The sequence below is a fragment of the Camelina sativa genome, chromosome 11, assembly GCF_030686135.1.
Source record: "Camelina sativa cultivar CO46 ecotype springtype chromosome 11, ASM3068613v1".
Classification (NCBI taxonomy): domain Eukaryota; kingdom Viridiplantae; phylum Streptophyta; class Magnoliopsida; order Brassicales; family Brassicaceae; genus Camelina; species Camelina sativa.
The window spans coordinates 36,535,278-36,540,801 of NC_141890.1; the positions used below are offsets into that span (position 1 = coordinate 36,535,278).

The 5,524-nt window shown below is 43.8% G+C and overlaps 1 non-coding gene across 1 annotated transcript; it reads left to right on the plus strand.

Annotated features, from left to right (window-relative positions):
* Positions 1-4,527: 4,527 nt before the first annotated feature.
* LOC147934891 (small nucleolar RNA R71) lies at positions 4,528-4,634 on the plus strand. Its single transcript, XR_015573467.1, has one exon. It is a non-coding gene; the product is annotated as a small nucleolar RNA R71 (small nucleolar RNA).
* The last annotated feature ends 890 nt before the right edge of the window (positions 4,635-5,524 follow it).

The following is a 5,524-nucleotide window of genomic DNA, read 5'->3' on the forward strand; positions in this document are numbered from 1 at the left end:
TGCCAGGAGGGTATGAGAGCAAGCTCAATGGATCCTATGAAGAAGGAAGAGAAGTATGATGCCTTTGCTGAAGAACAAGAAGCATGGAAAGTCTCTGAAAAAGTCCAGTGCACTAGAAAAGGGTCTCAAAACCTCTCTATAACCAACACAATGCTTGACAAACATGAACAGTCAAGCTTAGTAAGTTTAAACAAGCTCACTTGAGAGGAAGTCCAAAGGTATCTTTTGATTTTTATTCAAATTTAAAACCTTTCTATATTTTAATCTTTTTTTAAGACGCTTTTGGATTTTTAGGAATTTATTCATCTCTAAAAAAAATTCAAAGCAACCTGAGGTGAGATTTGATGGCGTACTCAACGCGTCAGATCGGGTACATCCTCGGGTGGCGAGTGAAATCCGGTTTTTCCAAACCCTTATCTCACTCTCACTTGAAATCCTAGCCCCTACCTTCCCTATTTAAAGAGCAACCCGAGTTCCTCTTCTCCACCATCAAAATTAGCCAAGTTTCTTCTCTTTTCCATTAAACTTTTATATTTTCTAAAGCTTTTCTTGCAAGCTCGAGTTCTTTTTGAAATATCTGGGTACCATACTAATATCGAGTTTTAGTTCTTATATCTCAGTCTCAAGGTTTTTCCATGGCTCCCAAAATCAAGACATACAAGAAGAAGGACTCCAATTCTGCCTCCACCGCGCCTCAAACCAGAGGAGGAGGAAGCCATGTTTGAGAAATCAAGGAAAAAGGAGTCCCCTTGCATCTCCCACCATCAAGTGGATGTTTCCAATCCCCAACCCGGAGCACTACCTGATCAGCAAGACAAGACCCTGCTCTAGTACCCCATTAGGTGTAAGTTTGAGAACAAGAAGAAGAAGATCAAGTATGTGTTAGCGAGAGAGAGAGTGTAAGCAAGTGTATTAGTTCCTAGTTACAATCTAAATATAGACACATGTGACACAAGGAATATCCTATAAAAGATTCTATAGACAATTAAGACTATGAAAGCGACATGTCTTCTCTTAACACAACATGTGACTTTGCCTTGAGCTCCCACTTGCTTTCTCATTTCTAACGGCTACTTGGGAAGGTTCTAGAGAACTTTGTGACTGATGGAGATGCTTCATACACGAGCTGGGATTTGTTATACATGAGGCTGTACGGACGACCCATTCATATGTTGTACGGACGGTGTGGTACGGACGATGTGCGAAGTGAGGTTTCATATTAGGTAGCTGATTGGGTACGCTCACTGAGCCTAGATGCGGATGCTGTTCGTCAATATCCAAGGCATAGGGACCCCATGGAGATCGACTTAGATGCAGGAGGAGGCCAAACCAAAGAGGACTAATCCGCCTATTCAAGAAATAGGGCATCGGTCGCAAAGGGGAAGAGACCAGCTTCTGAAAAAGTCGACGAAGTGGCTGAGGGAGTGGTGGAAGAGGAGGAGGAGCACACCGATGGTGCGAGCCCCGAAAAAGAGGAAGAGCAGCTTGAGAGGACCATGAAAGCTTCAAGGAGGCTGAAGAGAAAGGAAGAAGAGTCTTCGGCAAAGCTGCTCAAGATTCTCCGAAGGATGAGCTTTGAGGGAATTCGTTATCCCCACCGCGAGACGATGAAAAAGCTGGGAATCGCAAGAGATGTTGAGTTCCTCTTTCACATGTGCCACCTGGGCCAGTTAATGAGGACCAACTTGGAGGTGTACGAAGAGGAGACAGATCATTTCCTCGCCAAGCTAAGGCTGTACTACTATAAGTACCACTCGAGGCTCAAACCCGATGGGGGGATCAGGTTCATAACTTTTTCAGTACGCAACAAGGAATATCGGCTCACCTTCAAGGAGATGGAGACATTGTTCGGCTTCAGAACTGGTCCCAGCAAAGCTATGGAAGTTGACAAGGAGAATATGAAGTCCCTATAGCAGAAAATAGGAGACAAACTTCCATAACAATCCACCAGCTCTAAATCTGCTCAAATCCTTGGATGTTAGCACTACTAAGAATCACTCAAACACAAGATTAAACGCAACATTATAGATAGAAGTTCATAATTCAATACAAATTCAAATTGACTCAATTTAAGTGGAAACCTATGAGTGGCAGGCAACCTATGAGTGGATTGCCTCCCACTAAGCGCTTGTTTTCAGTCATTAGCTTGACTGTGTCGGATCTCAGGCATCCGGTGGATCGTAACATGGCAATGAATGCTTCTGAGAGAATGTCCTTTGCATCCAAGGGGGTGTGTAGGCAGTAGGTACATGAGATCTGCCAAGGATGGGAGGAACCGGACCAGGGCGGGACTGAGGTATGGGTGGCTTTCTTTTATGTCCTGCAAAATCATCAACAGAAGAAACAAGCGCTCTACGATAATCTCGTGGTTTTGTTAACTGCAAAACAGTTTTTGTACCTTTGAAATTCTTATTGATGATAGGAGAAGGTTTGGTTGAAGAAGATGCATACCTTGTCTTTACCTGTGGATTCTGGACTTTGGAATGGTGAGATTTCAGCGTTACAACTGGTCTAGGACTTGCAACTAAGGAATCAACTCGAGAATCTTTGGTTTTGGACAAGCCCGGAAGTTCTCGTGGAGGTGTGTCGATCGATGCAACAGCTGAATCGATCAATGATGTGCCTGCAACTCGTGTCTCGTCAACGATTCTGCAACTTTCCTCAGCAATCCGTGTTTCCATTACAAAAACATCATCTACCAGCAACTTGTCATGGATCAGAACCTCATCATCTACCAGCAAGCTTAATAGCTTGCTTACTCACTTTCTCAACAGGTTCCAACTCCTTGACATACTCAGCAGTAATGTCTCCATGAAGTTCTATGATTAGATCATCATCAGAAACAACCTCCACAGAAAATGTCTCACCATCAATAGTGGGAACCCTTCTCAGCTTGTCCATCTCAATGTTCATAACCAAATCTTCTACATTCAAGGCTATGTGTCCCTTCTTAACATCAATGATGGCACCAGCTGTAGCCAAGAAAGAGTGTCCTAAGATGAGAGGATCACTAGGCTCTTTTTCATATTTCAGCACCACAAAGTCGATGGGAATCATGCAATCTCCAATCTTGATTGGAATATCCTCTAAGACACCTTCAGAAATCCTTCTGGATCGATCAGCTAAGATAAGAGAGATCTTGGTTGGCTTGAAATCTATCATCCCAAGTCTCACAGCAACAGAATGTGGCATCAAATTGATACTAGAACCGAGATCACAAAGAGAGTGAGGAAACCTTCCTGTGGAGATGGAGCAATCTAACACAAAACTTCCAGGATTTGGTAACTTCTCTGCAATCCTACTGTGAATCACTGCACTTACTTCCTCTAAGACAACCAACTCCTGCTTCTTATCCTTCTTCCTCTGTGGAGGTTGCTTCAACAGAATTGAGCTGACATCCTTTTTAGTGCTCCTTCCTCAGGACTCAAACCATTGGTGACCATCCTCTTCACATACCGCTTAATACCAGGAGAAAACCTGACTGCATGAATCAAAGGCATTTCTATCATCACCTTATCCATCATAGCTTTGCATCTAGCTTCTTCAATCTCCTACTTGGACCTCCTAGGTTTAGGAAAAGGGACCTTAGGCTTGTAAGCTTTTTCAGAATCGATAGGTGGAACTGGATGAGAAACCCGAGCTGTGCGTGGGGGGAGTCGATCGATGTTGATGTTGTGTCGATCTACGCTTGATTGAGTTTGCATCGATCGATGCTCTTGTGTAGTGTCGATCGATGTTGGCTCAACAAACGGATCTTCCTCTCCTTCCTTCACCAAAATCGCATTACAGGCATGTTTGGGGTTCAACTCTGTTCTTCTAGAAAGAAGTTCCTCTTGTCTTTTAACAGACCCAGCAGACTGAATCACTTGATTCTCCAGCTTCTTGACAAGAGTTTTTAATGCATCAAACTTCCCAGTCAGCTCACTGTATACAGAATCTATCTTCCCATTGAAGTCGACAGTTAACTTCTGTTGACCTTCCAAAATCTGTCCAATCATTGATTCCATCTTGCTCTTTGAATTGGGTGGAGGGAGGGGTTGGTAAGAAGAAGAACCATAAGTCCTTGTAAAGCCTATGTTCTTTTGTTGCTCCTGGTAATCCGACTTTGGAGTGTAGCCTGAAAAGTTCCCACTATAAGGCCTGCTGCCTTGCTGATTGCTAAATTTCTATGTCTGATACCCAGCTCCATACACATAGTTGACATCTTCTTCTATAGTCTCTGGCTTTGGCTCAAAAGTCTCAACATCTTCAGCAAAATGAACAGACTTCTTTCCCACAAGAAGATTGTGGACTGTATCCAACTTAGCATTCACCGCAGCAAACTGATTTGAACCATTGCCTTCATGTGCTCTTTTCCGCTCTAAGTCTGCAATCTTGGTACTGTTGCTTGAGGCTAGCCTTTCAATCAATTGTTCCGCTTCATCTGGGTACCTTGTCTTGAAGTTCCCATCACTAGCAGCATCCAAAGCCATCTAATACCTCCAATCAATACCACTGAAGAAGATACTGATCAACTGCACCTCTGAGAACCCATGATGCGGACAGTCTCTCTGGTATGCTTTGAACCTCACCCAAGCAGCTTTGTAAGATTCAGCTGGGCCTTGTCTAAAGGTGGAAAGCTTAATCCTCAGCTCATCTGACATCGCATCATCATAGAAGTAGTTCAAAAATGCCACCTTGATGTCATGCCAGGTCTTTAGAGATCCTGGTTTTAGTTGCCTTAGCCAATGAGAAGCTTCCCCAGCAAGAGAGTAGGTAAAAAGCTTTCAGTAGAGATAGTCCTCTGTGACTCCATTAGCCTTGATGCTGGTGATGATATCCTCAAAATGCTCAATGTGGTCTAGAGGCTTCTCATGCGGCAAGTTCTGGAATGGCCTTTGTCCAACAAGAGCAAAGTAGGCAGGCTTCAACTCAAAATCATTCCTTGGGAATGGAGGAGGGACAATTGCAGAGCGGTACTCATAGAATAAGTCTGGTCTGTTGAAGTCCGCAAGATTCTTGACAAGCTCTCCATTGTTGTCCCGTCTAGCCTGAAGGTTCTGCTGGTAGTGACCTTCCACGACTCTGGCATTGTGTCGATCGATGCCAATGTTGCGTCGGTTGATGCCGTCTTGGTTGTGTCGATCGATGCCATCGTTGCGTCGCTCGACGCCACGTGCATTATCCTCAACCACGACGAGTTCTTCTTGAATAACTCGTCCTTCAGCATCAAGTTTCTGGCCTTGTTCGTTGCGCAGATTGCCCTCTTGATCACTCAGAACTCCAGCCTCATCAGGTCTCAATATGAGTATTTTGACCATCTTCACTAGCTTGGCTGCTTTTGTGTTTTCACGCTCTAGTTGTCCTAACTCTTGGTTTGTAAGCTTCACAACTGGACCAGTAGGATTTTTCCGGGTGCTAGGCTTAGGCATGTACCTGAAATACACAAGGAGAAAAGAAACAAAAGCGTGTGAGTAATATAAGAAAACAAAAATTTAGATAAAACTAAAGACTTTAATTTAATGGTGAATCAAAAGAGTCCCCG